We start from the raw sequence: 16,200 nt of genomic DNA on the forward strand, positions 1-16,200 counted from the left end.
CACCATTGTTAGGTATCCTAACCTGAAGAAAAAGAAAGCAATTTGGAGTTGTTCTTAATGTAGGGAAAAATATTTTGGCCAATATGCTACCATTAGGATTTTCCAAGTAGTAGACAAGGTAGTTGAGTGCAAAGAGTGTGTGGTGAATTTAAAGTTAAGAGAGACCTGACTCTAAATCTGCCTCTTATATGGGGTGGTGGGCATTTACTTAACGTCTCCAAGTCAGTCTTCCTATTTGTAAAATGAGATAAAGGTATCCATTGTGATACCTCATAGGATTGTTGTAAAATTAAAATGAGATAATGTATGCCAAGTTCTTAACATTATAGAATATCAGTAATTGTTCTTTTAAAATATTGTTCTTTTAATGTTTATGCTGTCACTAGTGTTAATAGGCTGATACTAAAGTTATATTTTGTGCATGGGAGAGCAGAATTAAAGGATGAATTAATTTATTCAGTTTCATTTATTCAGTTTTATTTTTCCCTAATAAAATATCTAGGAATCTAGGTTCTAAGTTATTTGTTCCTGAAAAACAAAACAAAACTAAAGTTTCCAGGCTCGGGGTAGTGTGAAGAAGACACCAAATATTTCACGTCTAGGAATTAAAAGCAGACCAGTGGAGTGGAGGAAAGGATGTTTCTGTGTGACTGTCTGCTTTTAGTCTAGTGTGTCAGCTTTAGCAAGCTATCAAATGACAGTAATCAGAGACTTAGGCAGCACCTAACATAAGACCATACATTGAATGGGTCCCCCCGTAAATGTTTATTGATGGATGGCTATTTGCTGAGGCATTGATAGATTTGTAGACCATTTTGGAAGGAGATCTGCCCATTAATGGAACCATAAGCAAAGAATTCATAATAATTAGAGCTGTTCAGAAGAAGCATGGACTGCCTTGGGAGATGGTATGTCCCTCCTCACTGGAAGTTTTCAAGCAGAAGATGGGAATGCTGTAGAGAGGAGTTTTGGAGAAATCTGAACTAGATGAGTTTTTATTACTCTCTAGGCTGCCCTCATGCCTCTCCACCGGACGTTCTCTGCCATGCCATAGAAATGTCTTCCCATTGGAAGACTATTCTGTGCCTGGAGGACTCTCTCCCCTCCCCCCCCCATGACCTCTCCCCTTTATTGGCTGGTTCCTCCCAGAACATCATTTTGAGGAGGATTCCCAAAGCAATCATGTTTTCATTCTCATCTAACTTGGTACTCTTGACTCTTTGTCTTTCTCTATCATGTCCGTGGCTGGGTACCTTCACTTTTCTTCCCCCAAACAATGTTTTCAGCTACCAGTTATTTGTCATTTTTCCCCTCTCCCCTGAATGTAAGCTCCTTGAGGGAAGAGATTGTTTTTTGTGTGTTCATTCCTGTTTTCCCAGTTCTTAGCACATGCCTGGCATATAGGAAATGCTTAATAAATGCTTGTTGCCTAGTCTAGAATTGACTTTGATGTCCCTTCCATCTCTGAAAGGAACTGGGGTCCTCTTCTCTCTATGGATCTACACAGCCACCTTTTTCCAAACAAAGGAGGATCAAAACCAAACATGTTAAACTAATGGATCCTGGAAAGAAAACTGAGCAGTGCATATTGGGAACTGATACACCAGTAAGAATAATCCAAGGTAACAGGACTCTTTATAGATGTGGAGGGATGAAAGGGCTGAGTCTACAGTTCTTTGGGATTTGTTCTCACTCTTCAACTTTTAAAATATCAGCTCCAGTTTCCTGAGAAAAGAACTAGTGCTATACTTCAGAAGGAACAGGACACCTTCCCTCATTGAGCACATAAGCTCATGGTGGTACTTTGGTCCACTCATGGTCTTCAGCTAACACAGAATTTTATGCTAAGATTCTTCTTTACCATGGCTATGGCAACTTCTACCTCAAACCTTCACCCCCTTGGTCAGAAATTAGTGAAAGGGACAGAAACCAAGACCAAAACCAACCTCAGAATTTTAGAATTCCAGGGTTGGAAGGGACTTACAGGGTCACATAGTCCAACATCTTCCCTCTCAAAACATGAACTGCTGATAGGTGGTGATCTAACCTTGGCTGGAAGGCTTCTAATAATCAGGAACTCACTACTTTCTAAAGCAATCCATTCCACTTGTGAAGTTTAACTGCCAGGAAGTTCTTATACTGAGCAAAAACTTGCCTCCTAGTAATTTCCACCCACTGGTTCTAGTTCTGATCTCTGGAGATAAACAGAACAATTACATTCCTTCTTCCTCATGATAGCGCTTCACACCTTTGAATACAGTGTTCTAAGTCTTTTTCTTCTTCACAGTAGGCATGAGTGCCCTTAGTTCCTTCAACTGATCTTTGGGGCAGCATGGTTTCAGGTCCCTCCACCATCTTACCTGTTTCCCATTGGACATATTCCAGTTCAGAGGTGTCAAACTCCTAGCTGCCCCTCCAAAACTCCTTAGTGTGGTGTGAACCAGATTAAAATGTAATTGCGAAATGTTTAACAAAATAAATAAAAATACAATAAAATAAAGATGATGTTAATTTGTGATTTTCTAAGTCAACACATGGCTCCCAGGGGTCATTTCTATTTGCATTTGATATCACTGCTTCCATGTGGCAATATCCCTTCTGTAATATGATATCCATAATGGAAGGAGTCTGATAGTAAGGTTATATTCTCCTTCATCTTAGAATCTAGGACTCTAAGATCCCATTAGATTTTTATTTTTTGGTTTCTGTGTCACACTGCTGATTCATATGCAGCTTGTGGTCCACCATAACCCCTAAGTCTTATTCTCATGAATTGATTTGTAGCCATGTTCCACTTCATCTTGTGCTGGTACAGTTGATCTTTTGGCACAAGTAAAGGAGCTTATATTTATCTCTATTACATTTCATTCTGTTAGTGTCACCATCAGCCTAGTCTACTGAGATCTTTTGGACTCTCAGTTCTGTCATTCACCATATTAGATATGTCTTCCAGGTTCCTATCATCCCCATACTTGATAAACATACTATTCATATTTTTTCCAGTCATCTATAAAAATGTTGAACACAACAGGGCCAAGGATGGGGCTCTTTGGCACTCTTCTAGGAAACCTCCAGGTTGACATTGGTCCATTAGAAGCTCTGTTTTGTCTGATCATCTAATCAATTGCAAACCCATGTAACATCTAGTCCCCATCACTTTGAAGGCAGCTAGGGAGCACAGTGAATGGACTGTTGGATCTGGAGTGAGGAAGACTTGAGTTCAAATCTGTCTTGAAACACTTATTGTCTGTGTAACCCTGAGCAAGTCACTTAAGCTCCGCTTGCCTCACTTTCATCATCTGTAAAATATAGTTGTGAGGATAAAATGAGAGAATTACAAAGCATTTTGTAAACCTTAAAGCACTATATAAACGCTAATTAATATTATTGTTGTGTTCCAAATGATATCATGAAAGATTTTATCAAATGTCTTGATGAAACTCAGATGTACTATGTCTACAACATTCCCTTCCTCTGGTACTTAGATACATCAAGGACTTCCAATTTAATTAATGTGAGTGGTTCCTCTATAGAAGTGGCTCTCCTCCTCCTCTTCTCTAAGTTATAAGTGGTCTTTGAAAGTTATTGGAGTTAAAAAAAAGTCCACACCCTGACTTTAGTGTAGTGATGAGTGTTTCCAAATTTAGCTAGCCTGGTATTTGGATCTAAGTCCATCATGGGGGTCCATCCTCACAGTCTTTTGGACTTAGTATGTCCATCTAGAGCTTGTCCTATGGAGTACAGAGGAGAACCTTCCTGCTATAAATTGACTGCCTGATGGGTCAGAGAAAAAAAACACTTTAAGGTCTGGGGATATTTGGTTCAACCATGAAGCTCAGCTTTCCTCAAGGAAAATTAATTGCCTCAGGAGGCCTTGATGTCTTAAGAAGAGCTTAAGGGAACAGGAATACAGTTGTGTATTGGTGCAAATAAGTCCACTTCCCAAGATCCTGTGCCGAGGTTCTCATGAACAGAGACAAGGAACTCTGGAGGAATTTCCTAGAGGAACAGAAATTATATTCCCAACGTAAGCATCCATGGGAAGGGGTGTTTGTTCAAATGCAGTTTTTGACAGATACTTTAAAAATTAACCTTTGCACATTAAAAACATTGTTTTGAGGATCAAATGGGATAATACTTGCAAAGCACTCAGCACCATTCTAGGCACATGGTAGGAGCTTAATAAATGCTTATTTATTTCCTCCTCCAATTCCATTGTCTTCATTGAATTCCCTTCCATATTATGCTTTGGGCATCCTTCCTCAGATATCTGGTAGGATGCCATAAATCCAGTGAGCACTTGATAAATATTTCTGACTAACCTTCTGATAACTCTGGATCTTCCCCCAGAAGTGGGTGGGTTTAGGGCTTAAGGTAGTTTAAGTCATACTCTCTTCAAGTTTCTAAATTGCTGTTAACTCATTTCATTGTTTCTTAGCTAATTTCTATGTCTTTGACTCTCTCATCACTGTGTCAATGAAACAAGTCTGTTGCTCATTGTCTGGAGTCCCTCCAGATCCTCTCTCTATCTACCTTTTCCTGATACTGCATAACCCATATTCACTGGGTTAGAGGACAGTCTTAGAACCCATCAAATAACAACTGAACAATTGCTTTAAGCTGTGTTTATACAGGGTGTGTTGGACCAGATGATCTCTAAGGTTTTTTGTTTTTACATTTTGTTACATTTTCATTTTTCAGTTGCAATAATCTCTTAGAATGAGTCTATCAAGAGAGCCTTGGTGCCCTACCACTCTTGATGGCTGCTTTATAGACTGGATTCATGAGCATGCGCTGGTCTGTTTTGGGGAAATGTTGCAGAACCTCCTGTATCAGTTTAGAAGATGTTTCTGATGATGGTCTTGTCTCCTTCCTCCCATAATTCAGTGCATGAAATAAAAAACAACAACATAAGATCATAGATTTAGGGATGAAAGACTCAACCTCTTTATTATATAAATAAACTAAGGCCAAAACAAGCCATAGATATGAAATTGGAAGGTGTCATAGAAGTCATTAAGTCCAATCTCTTAATTTTACAGATGAAAAAACTGAGGTCTGGAGAGGTTGTGGATTTTCCAAGGGAACCCAGCCAGGAAGTAGTACAACTTAGATCTTCTGACTTGAGCTCTGGTAGTCTTTCTGCTATACCATGATGTCTCTGAATTTAACTTGTCAGTTAAAAATATTCATTAAGCTCCCACACTGGGTAAGACCCTATTCTAGATGATGAAGAAACAACTGAAAAAGAAAATCTCAAAAAGGATTCCTGCCCCTTTGAAACTTCTGTCTTCCTTGGGGATGAGTTGTAAGCAAATAAAAACCAATGAAATAATAATAAACATTAAACACCTACTCTATAATAGGCATTGTGCTAAATTAGGAATACAAGGACAAAAGCAAAAGTCTCTGCCCTCAAGGAGCTTTCATTTTGAGGAGGAAGATAACATAAATAGATACAAGTGTATACAGAATATGTACAACATGAGAATAAGGTAGGTCTATGATTGAGTTGTAGCATAGTGGAGGATGGGGGAGGAAAGATGTGTTCAAGAAGACTGGAAAGGTAGGAAGGACCCAGGTTATGAAGAACTTTATATGTCAGAAATAGCATATTTGGTTTTTTTAAAATTTTCTTTATTGTTTTTTAAATTTATTTATTTAACTTTTAACATTCATTTTCACAAAATTTTGGGCTCCAAATTTTCTCCCCATTTGTCCCCTCCCCCCACCCCAAAACACCGAGCATTCTAATTGCCCCTATCACCAATCTGCCCTCTCTTCTATCATCCCTCCCTTCCCTTGTCCCTATCTTCTCTTTTGTCCTGTAGGGCCAGATAACTTTCTACACCCCATTAACTGTATTTCTTATTTCCTAGTAACAAGAACAGTACTTGACAGTTGTTCCTAAAACTTTGAGTTCCAACTTCTCTTTGTCCCTCTCTCCCCACCCATTCCCTTTGGGAAGGCAAGCAATTCAATATAGGCCATATCTGTGTAGTTTTGCAAATGACTTCCATAGTAGTCATGTTGTGTAAGACTAACTATATTTCCCTCCATCCTATCCTGCCCCCCATTGCTTCTATTCTCTCTTTTGATCCTGTCCCTCCCCATGAGTGTTGACCTCAAATTGCTCCCTCCTCCCATTGCCCTCCCTTCCATCGTCCCCCCCACCCTGCTTTCCCCCTTCACCCCCACTTTCCTATAGTGTAAGATAGGTTTTCATACCAAAATGAGTGTGCATTTTATCCCTTCCTTTAGTGGAATGTGATGAGAGTAAACTTCATGTTTTTCTCTTACCTCCCCTCTTTTTCCCTCCACTAAAAAGTCTTTTGCCTGCCTCTTTTATGAGAGATAATTTGCCCCATTCCATTTCTCCCTTTCTCCTCCCAATATATTTCTCTCTCACCCCTTAATTTCATTTTTTTTAAGATATGATCCCATCCTATTCAATTCACTCTGTGCTCTTTGTCTCTGTGTGTATGTGTGTGTGTGTGTGTGTGTGTGTGTGTGTAATTCCACCAACTACCCAGACACTGAAAAGTTTCAAGAGTTACAAATATTTTCTTTCCATGTAGGAATGTAAACAGTTCAACCTTACTAAGTCCCTTATGACTTCTCTTTGCTGTTTACCTTTTCATGCTTCTCTTCATTCTTTGAAAGTCAAATTTTCTTTTCAGCTCTGGTCTTTTCATCAAGAATGCTTGAAAGTCCTCGATTTCATTGAAAGACCATTGTTTCCCCTGAAGTATTATACTCAGTTTTGCTGGGTAGGTGATTCTTGGTTTTAGTACTAGTTCCTTTGACTTCTGGAATATCCTATTCCATGCCCTTCGATCCCTTAATGTAGAAGCTGCTAGATCTTGTGTTATCCTGATTGTATTTCCACAATACTTGAATTGTTTCTTTCTAGCTGCTTGCAATATTTTCTCCTTGATCTGGAAACTCTGGAATTTGGCCACAATGTTCCTAGGAGTTTCTCTTTTTGGATCTCTTTCAGGCGATGTTCAGTGGATTCCTTGAATACTTATTTTGCCCTCTGGTTCTAGAATATCAGGGCAGTTTTCCTTGATAATTTCATGAAAGATGATGTCTAGGCTCTTTTTTTGATCATGGCTTTCAGGTAGTCCCATAATTTTTAAATTGTCTCTCCTGGATCTATTTTCCAGGTCAGTTGTTTTTCCCATAAGACATTTCACATTATCTTCCATTTTTTCATTCTTTTGGTTTTGTTTTGTGATTTCTTGGTTTCTCATGAAGTCATTAGCCTCCATCTGTTCCATTCTAATTTTGAAAGAACTATTTTCTTCAGTGAGCTTTTGAACCTCCTTTTCCATTTGGCTAATTCTGCTTTTGAAAGCATTCTTCTCCTCATTGGCTTTTTGAACCTCTTTTGCCAATTGAGTTAGCCTATTTTTCAAGGTGTTATTTTCTTCAGCATTTTTTTGGGTCTCCTTTAGCAAGGTGTCAACCTGCTTTTCATGCTTTTCTTTCATCTCTCTCATTTCTCTTCCCAGTTTTTCCTCCACCTCTCTAACTTGATTTTCAAAATCCTTTTTGAGCTGTTCCATGGCTTGAGCCCATGGAATATTTATTCTGGATGTTTGGGATACAAAAGCCTTGACTTCTGTGTCTTTCCCTGATGGTAAGTCTTGTTCTTCCTCATCTGAAAGGAGGGGAGGAGATATCTGTTCACCAAGAAAGTAACCTTCTGTAGTCTTATTTTTTTTCCCTTTTCTGGGCATTTTCCCAGGCAGTGACTTGACTTCTGAGTGTCCTCTCCACACCCACCTTGCCTCCACATCCACCCAGCCAGCCCTTGGGGTCTGAGATTCAAATGCTGCTTCCCAGCCTCAGGGCTTTCAGAGGGGACAGGGCTGCTATTCAGTGTGAAATTAAGTTCAGGTGCTCAGGTGGGGGGAGGGTGGCCACAAGGGGCTTAGTTCCCTCAGGGGGTTTATGTGGAGACCTTCAACAATGGATCCATGCTCCTGCCTGCTTTGGGAGCCCTTGTCCACTGCTGCCTCTGCTGCTGCCTCCTGAGGGGGCCTGAGTTATGGAGACACCCTGCTCCCTTGTAGGTGAGCCAAAAAGACCCTCTCACTGACTTTTGGCATCTGTGGGTGGAGGGACCTGTGTGGCAGCTGGAGATTCTGCCCCTGAAGACTGCTTGGATCTGCTCCCCTTGGTGCTGCGTGGCTGAGGCAGGGCTGGGCTCTGCTCCCTGTCTGGTGGATGATGCATCTTTGGTGCTAGTTTTTCAGGTCTCTCTGGAACAGAAATCTCCTCTACTCTGTTGTTCTGTGGCTTCCACTGCTCCATAATTTGTTGGGAGTTCTTCTTTACAGGTATTTTATGGGCTGTGGGTTCAGAGCTAGCATATGTGTGTCTTTCTACTCTGCCATCTTGGCTCCTCCCCTCTAGAATAAGCATATTTGAGTTTAGGCCAAGTAATTATGGGCAGTGAGGTGGTTCAGTGGATAGTGTTGGGCCTGAAGTCAGGAAGACCTAAATCCAAATCCAGCCTCAGATACTTACTAGCCACATGGCCCTGGGCAAGTCACTTAACCCTCTTTGCCTTAATTCCTTATCTGTAAAATGATTTGGAGAAGGAAACCACTTCAGTATCCTTCCCAAGAAAACCCCAAATGGGGTCATGAAGAGGTGGACACAACTGAAATGACTCAACAACAAAAATATTGAGTAATTAGAAGAGATAAAGTGTGCTAAAAACTGGTGTGTGTGTGTGTGTGTGTGAGAGAGAGAGAGAGAGAGAGAGAGAGAGAGGAAGAGAGAGAGGGAGAGAGAGAGAGGGAGAGAGAGAGAGAAAGAGAAACAGAGAGGAAAGCTAAGGATTATTCAAGGAAGAGGCAGAGAGGGTGTACATTCAAGACATGGGAACCGCTTGGGCAAATGTAGGGGTAGGAGATGGGATGTTCTAGGAGAACAATTTGACTAGAATGGAGAAAGCGTGAATGGGGGAAATGAAATAAGATCAGAAAGGAAGATAGCAGACTTTAAATGCTAGTTTGAGAATTTTGTATCAGTTTCACTCAGATAGGTTCTCCTCATTCTGTGATTCAGGATACCTTTAGCTTCAGCCACAGTTCTTTATACTTTCCTCAAGTTTCTAAACTGCTTTGAACCCATTTTTCTGTTGTTTAGCTGATTTCTATGTCTCTGACTCTTTCATCATTTCCTGTCAATCAAACAAATCTGTTGCTCCTTGTCTAGAGCCTCTCCAGCCCCTCCCACTGTCTACCCCTTCCTTGTACCAGTGCCCCAGTTGGAATGCATTCCCTAATGCAACTGGTTCTGACAAGGAGGTGAATAAAATGTATGGCACATTTGGCTTAGAATTGCAATGAGATAGAAGGACTGGGAGCATTGTAGTAATGACTGCTTCCAAAGAAGAGTCCTCTCAGCTATTTGTTTCTGTGGTATTCATTCAGACCGTTTTGGTAGTCATGCAACAGAATCAGGAGATTTTAACTCTAACCCTGTGGATCCTAGATTTTAAACCCCTGCTTTAATTAAATATTGGATTAGTCAAATAAGATGAATCACAATGAGTTAAGGAAAGAGTGGAAAGAGCCTATTTCTAGAGCCAGAGGACATAAGTTCAAATCCCACCTTGGACCCTTGCTACTTGCATGATTTTAGGGAAGTCACTTAACTAGGTCTCAATGATCTCATCTGTAACATGAGGACTAAATGGCCTGAGTAGATGCCCTCTGAGGTACCAGTTCCAGATCTATGATTCTATGATATATGAGCTCTTGAATAGACTTGATTATTTTGGGTGCTTGGATTTATCCTGCAGAGCCAAACAATGATGTAAGAAGTTTAGTTTGGTTCCCTCCAACCACAGTAGTAGAATTCTCCTTGAGTCCTTTCATCCACATTGTTTAGTCAGACTGATGACCATCATCTATTTCTGTACAATTATTTGTTGTACTTCCCCTGTGCAATTTTCCAAAGAACCAAAATGGTAGGTAACCCAAAGGGCAAAGGAGAGACTCATGATGATTGGGCTGAAGATTATTTCAATACTGGATGAGTAAGAGGTACAATAATGGATATCACTGCAGAAATGTATAATTGGAAAAGGATGTGTGCAAGGGTGAGAGAGGATATATGGGTGACTACAGTGCTCCATTGATACTGGAAAAAATGTATATAGAGGTAGAATAAGGCTTCCAGTACTTTGGGAGGATAGTCTCTGGGAATCTCTAGGAGATCAAGAACTATACATAGGATGTGAAGGTGTGGGTGGATTGTGATTTGCATTGATTTGGAGAGAATAAGCACACTGAAGTGATTATAGTCTTCTTGGCTCTCAAGCCAGCTCTCTCTCAACGATCTGTGTTTCCTCTTAAGCAAGGAGAAGAAGTATCTCTCTGAGCTTTGGATTTCTGGAAAGACATTGCCACGGATAAACAAGCTGTCTCCACCAGAGATATACAAACTAGCAAAGATGGCGGGATTCATGTCACAATCTTCCACCCCATTGTTCTCATGGTCTTTTTCAACAAAGGGCTCCAGAACATTTGAACAGCCTTGAGTCCCTCATTTTGAAATGTCCTTCCTCAGTTTTCATCTTCCTTTCTTTAAAAAAGGAAAATTAGGTTCAAAATGAAATGTGTCTCGTCATCCAGCACATGAAAGTGGCTAATTAAATGCTCACTAAATGACTGGGTTGAATCCTTAATGGGGTGATGTGAAATTTTGTTTCCTATAGGATAAATCATCCAAATCTCCACAGTCACTAAATGCTAAGCACAAGATACTGCCTTGAATTTCAGTGAGCAATCCTTTATTGGAGTCGTTTTAGACACAGTGGGTGATTTTCCCGTGAGGACTATTTACTTCAATATGGATCATTTATAGTTTTCTAGTTAGTCAACTAGCCTGTGTTAACCACCTACTATGTTCCAGGCACTGAGAATTCAAAGAAAGACAATCCTTTTCCTCAAGGAGCTCACAACCTGCTGGGGGAAACAATATGTAAACACTTACACATGTACAAACAAGATACAGAGAGGATAAATTGAAGATGAACAGCAGGGTGTGGTGTTTTCTAAGTTTATCTTCTTTCAGATTCCTACCCGCAGTTTTCATTTTGATAAATTCTCTATTTTATTCTGTGATCTCCTCTGCAAATCTTCATAAGGATGTAATCCTTCTTTCCCCCCAGCTCTGTGGATTTTTAAAATACCTCTATTTTAGAAACATCCTAATTTGTCCAGTGCTCACGTTTTCTTGTTCGTTGCAGAAGGACTGCGTGGCTGGGTGTTTTTCAACTCACTTCAAACCTGACACTGAGTTCATAAAAAACAATTTGATCTTTGCAGATCAATGTTGATCCTTTATGATTCTGATAATTCAAGTGAGAAAGATGTCCAAACAATTGGGCTCAGCGTAGTCCGATCAAAGTTTGGGGCTCTGGAGAATTCTCCCCGGCCTCGTGGAATTGGGCTCTCTGCTAAGCTGCTCAGTAGGACTTGGTGGTGGCTTTGTTGATTTTACTTCAAGGCTATTATTTCAATCTTTCCTCTGCCTGGCTAACATCTGGATGTGCTTTATAACAGTCTGTTTTCATAATTCTGCAGAAAGTTCCCAGGATTAATACTTGTTCATTCTCATCGTCCTGTGGACCTTAAGTAGACTTAAAGCCAACTCCAGGGGAAACCTTTTGATTGAAATGCTTCTTCATAGGTAGGGGAGAAGAAAAATGGTTTGTTCTGTTGCTTTAAGATTAACTTGCCAACGGGAAATTATTGGATGATGATTCTAGAAACCTTTGCTCTTAGCTTTGGAACTTTGAGGGAATGTGGCTGGTTGATAGGGTAGGATTAGCTTTAAATACGGCAGAGTACAGTCACCAAACTGATGTGATTTAAGGGGCAATGGAGACACTTTCTCTCCCTCCCCATCCCCAAAGTATACTTCTGTATCTCCCATGGTGACCTATTACTAATGCTTGAAATTCTATCATTTAGGTGTAATTTCTCTCATAGGATCACAGGAGCTCAGAGTCATGTGGGACTTAAGAATTCAACTATTCTAGCTTCTTTTTAAATGTAGGAATCCCTTCTGTAGCATCACTGATAGGTGGCATTCCAGCCTCTGTTTAAACTGTAATGAGTGTAGGGCAACCAGAGCTTTGGCCAGAGTGCCAGTGTTTAGAGAATTTTCACAGCGTTCCTGTGTAGAAAGAACAATGAAGAAATATTTGGTAACATAGAAAACAACTGAACTTAGCACCCCATATGCAAGAATAATTGGTCAAAATAGGAAGCTAGTTGATGGTGCCCTAGTTGATGGATGCATCCCAGGTGAGCTCTTCTCTGGTCCATACCATCTCCTCCTTCCCTATTTACCTCCTCCCTACCAGGGTTTGGGAACATAGCTTCATGCTTATGGGTTCAGGGCCCTGGGCAATCTCCATCAGAGTCTGAGGGGAGGTGGTGGTTGAGGTGGAGGTGACTCATGGTACCTCCCCCTTCTGCCTCTGGGTGCCTGGCTTCTTCAATAAGAATAAGGGATAACAACTAGATGGTGAAGTGGAAAGAGTACTGGCCTGGAGCTAGGAAGACCAGAGGTCAAATGTGACCTCAGATACTTCCTAGTGTGATCATAGGCAAGTTGCTTGAATTCAGTTTGCCTCAGTTTCCTCACCTGTAGAATGGGGAGCATCATAGCACCTACCTCCCAGGGTTGTTGTGGGGATCAAATGAGATGATAATTGTAAAGTGACTGGTGCATGGTAAGCACTAGACAAATGTTAGTTATATATTCTCATAATATTATAATATATGTATTATTCTTATAAGCTCTTATTCTTATGCTATAAGGTGGACAGAGAGCCTGCATGCTTCCTTGGTACCCCATGTAATGATAAGGCACCTTGGGTGGATTGTCTGTGGTGACTTTATGGGAGACCACGGAGAATAGTTACACAGGAGAAGGTGTAGAGGGATTATGGCAATTAATGGTAGAAGAACCCCTTCTAATAAGGGACCAGAAATGACTTATCCATGGTCACACAGACAGCAAGCATCTGAGGCAAGATTTGAACCCTGATTCTACAGCCAATGTTCTTTTTCACTGGGCCCCATTGTGGGATTACCCCCAATGTTGAGATCACAGAGCTGTGGAAATATGGAGGACTGTGCTGTAATGGTAAGGTCTCTCTTGGTTTTGTGTGATCTTGGACGTGGATACTTCTCTGAAGCTCAGTTTTCCCCTCTATAAAATAGGGATAAGAATACTTGTGCTATGTCCAATACATGAATATTGTGAGGAAAATGCGTTGTAAAATCATATAGATTTGGGGGAGGTGGTGATGGTGGTAGGTGACATAAGGCAGGGTGGCTTAGCAGAGAGAAAACTGGCCTTATAGACTTGAAGACTTGGATTCAATTGTTGTCTTTGACTGTGGGACCTTAGGCAAGTCACACAATCTCTTAGTGCTCTAGGCAATGGTCTAAGACAATTAAATTTCAAAGACGGTGCCAGCCTGCTTTCACTTGGGAGTTCCCTATATCAAGGAATTATAGGTTCAGTACCAATTCTTATTTTAATCGGGTCCTACTCTAATCTGAAGCAATAATAATAGTTAGCAACTATATAGCATGTTAAAATGTATGCACATTTTATCTCATTTAGTCCTCACAACAATAATAAGAATTTTTACTCCCATTTTAGAGATAAGGAAACTGAGTCAGACAGAGCCTAAGTGATTTGCCCAGTCACACAGCTACTAAGTGTCTGAGGCCAGATTTGAACTCTGTTTTTCCTGACTCCAGATCCAGTTTTCTAAGTTGCCTTTTTGAGGACACAGACCTCGACTGAGTTAGATTTCACATCTGTAAAGAATGTGAAAGGATTGGTCTTGAGAATCAATTAAGAAAGGTCCTTTGCAAATAAAAATTTTCAGCTATAAAAATTTGCATCAGCTGGGTTTTAACACAGACCTTTTGTTTTGGTTGGGGGTGGAATAAGGTGTTTAGGCTTTTCTTTCTTTCTTTTTTTTTTTTTCAGAATCCCCTCTAGAGTTTTGAACCAAATCCAAGACATCTTCTCTTCCAAGGATAAAAGGAAGCCCAATGAAAGCAAAGCTCCTTCATTAGGGTTAAGCAAGTTTCCTTTGTTCAGATGGCTTCGGCAGCCCTGGGCTGAGAGCCTCTGCGTCCTGTGGCTTCCCCATGCTGACTGGGCCTTGATCATCGCTCTCAAGCACTTGCTGGCTTGGCACCCTGCTCTTCTTGTGGCTGACTTCACATCCCAGGAAGGAAAATAGACAGGTCTTTAGATGGCCTTTCTTCAAAAAGAGAAGGCCCCCCAAATATTGACATCCCTCTGTGAACCCTGATGGATGATAGACTCCTGAAATTTCTCCTTTCAACTCAGTGATCATGTAAGTCAAGAAGGGAGAGGGTTAGTAATGGCCATGGGAAGTCAGGGTCACAGAGTATCCATTCGTTTTCACCTTTTCTCCTACGAAACCTTTTTAGCTGAAGTAATGACAACATCCTAAATGGATTCATTGGTTCACCTTTTCATCTACCTTTCCCTTAAAGAGCACCAAAGGAAGGCCAGAACATGAAAAAAAGAGGTGAGACTTCATTCAGGCCCTCTGTTAGCAGCCCTCCCCAAGGGGAAACCCCTATGTGACATGAAAGGGGCCAGAAGTAGATAAACCAATAACTGCATAATTAGATTTGGCTTTAATAATAGCTGCTCCTTCTACCACTACTCCCCCTCTCCCACTTTTCCTGGGAGTATCATAAACTTGAGGTTCCCCCAGACTGGTATTTATGAGTTTGATCAATATATTTCAACATCCAAAGTAGTTTCATCTATTTGGGAAACAGTGCTCTAGGGAAATTTTTCTTCATATAAACTGATATGTAGCTATGTCTTGACCAAACTGTGTATGGGTAGTTAATATTTTGAACCTTTTACAATTTTCCTAGTTATATATCATTTTGTTGGTTTTGGTCCAACATTCCAGAATTTTGACATCATTGGGCTCTGTGTTTTGTTATCTCATATGTTAGCTCTCTTTTCTATTTTCATGTCATTTCAACATTTTTTCAACATACTTGCTATATCTATATCCAAGTTGGAGGTTTTATATATATATATACATATATAATGTACATATATATGTATATATATGCATGTATATGTGTGTGCATGTATGGTATTATGGAAAGAACACTAGACTTAAAATTCATTTATTTAGGATGAATCTTTACTCAACTATTATCATAGCGTCACCAATCTAAAACTGGGAAGGACTTTAGAGACCAATCAATTCAATTGTCAGTGGATCTGTGATCTCTAATTTAGGAGTTCCTTCCTATTCCTTCCAGAACCCCGTCATGTTAACCATTTTATGAGATCTTTGTTTATGTTCTTTGAAGAATGAATCCCCTGGAGTCCCCCACAAAGTGCTGGGCTCCTTCTTTTTTTCCCCTCACATTTGAGGGTCCCATTGGAGCACTCCAGCCATCCTCCTGTCCTCTTGCCATGTCAGTCCATCTTTTCTTCCTGTTATATAGTTCCTTGATGACATCCATTACTCTTGTCTTCTTTCAAGTCGCTTCTTACTTATGTATTACAGCTTACTTGCAGCTAGCATGCACCTTTCTATTGTCCTTTGGTTGATGGATGAGTGGAGAGAAGGGGAGGAACACAAGATATGTGGAGATAGAAACAAAGGTTCACAACTAATTTGACATGTAGAGTGAGGGAGAGTGAGGAGTCAAACATGAAACCAAGATAGTTAACCTGGGTGATTTTAAGCATGCTCTTAACAGAAATAGGGAAGGAGATCAGTGGGTTTGACTTTCCTCATTTTATAGTCAAGGCAACTGAGACCCAAAAAGTTAAGTTATTTATTCAAGGTCACATGTATTAAATGTCAAAAGACAGGATATAAACCCAAGTCCTCTAACTCTACAGCTATTACCTTTTCTATCATACCATGGACACTTAGCCCATTGAAGACTCAGTTTTCTCATATGTAAAATGGAGGCAAAAATATAGAAATCTTTGTGAGATGTTTTGTGAAGACCCTTTCAGGTGGATCTCTACCATTTCTTTGATTTACAAGTCTGCTACCACTTTCATAAAAGGAAATGACATTAGTCTGGAATGATTCCAATAGCGTGTGAGCTCTTTGAGGAA

This window comes from Notamacropus eugenii, chromosome 1 (genome assembly GCF_028372415.1).
Source record: "Notamacropus eugenii isolate mMacEug1 chromosome 1, mMacEug1.pri_v2, whole genome shotgun sequence".
NCBI lineage: Eukaryota > Metazoa > Chordata > Mammalia > Diprotodontia > Macropodidae > Notamacropus > Notamacropus eugenii.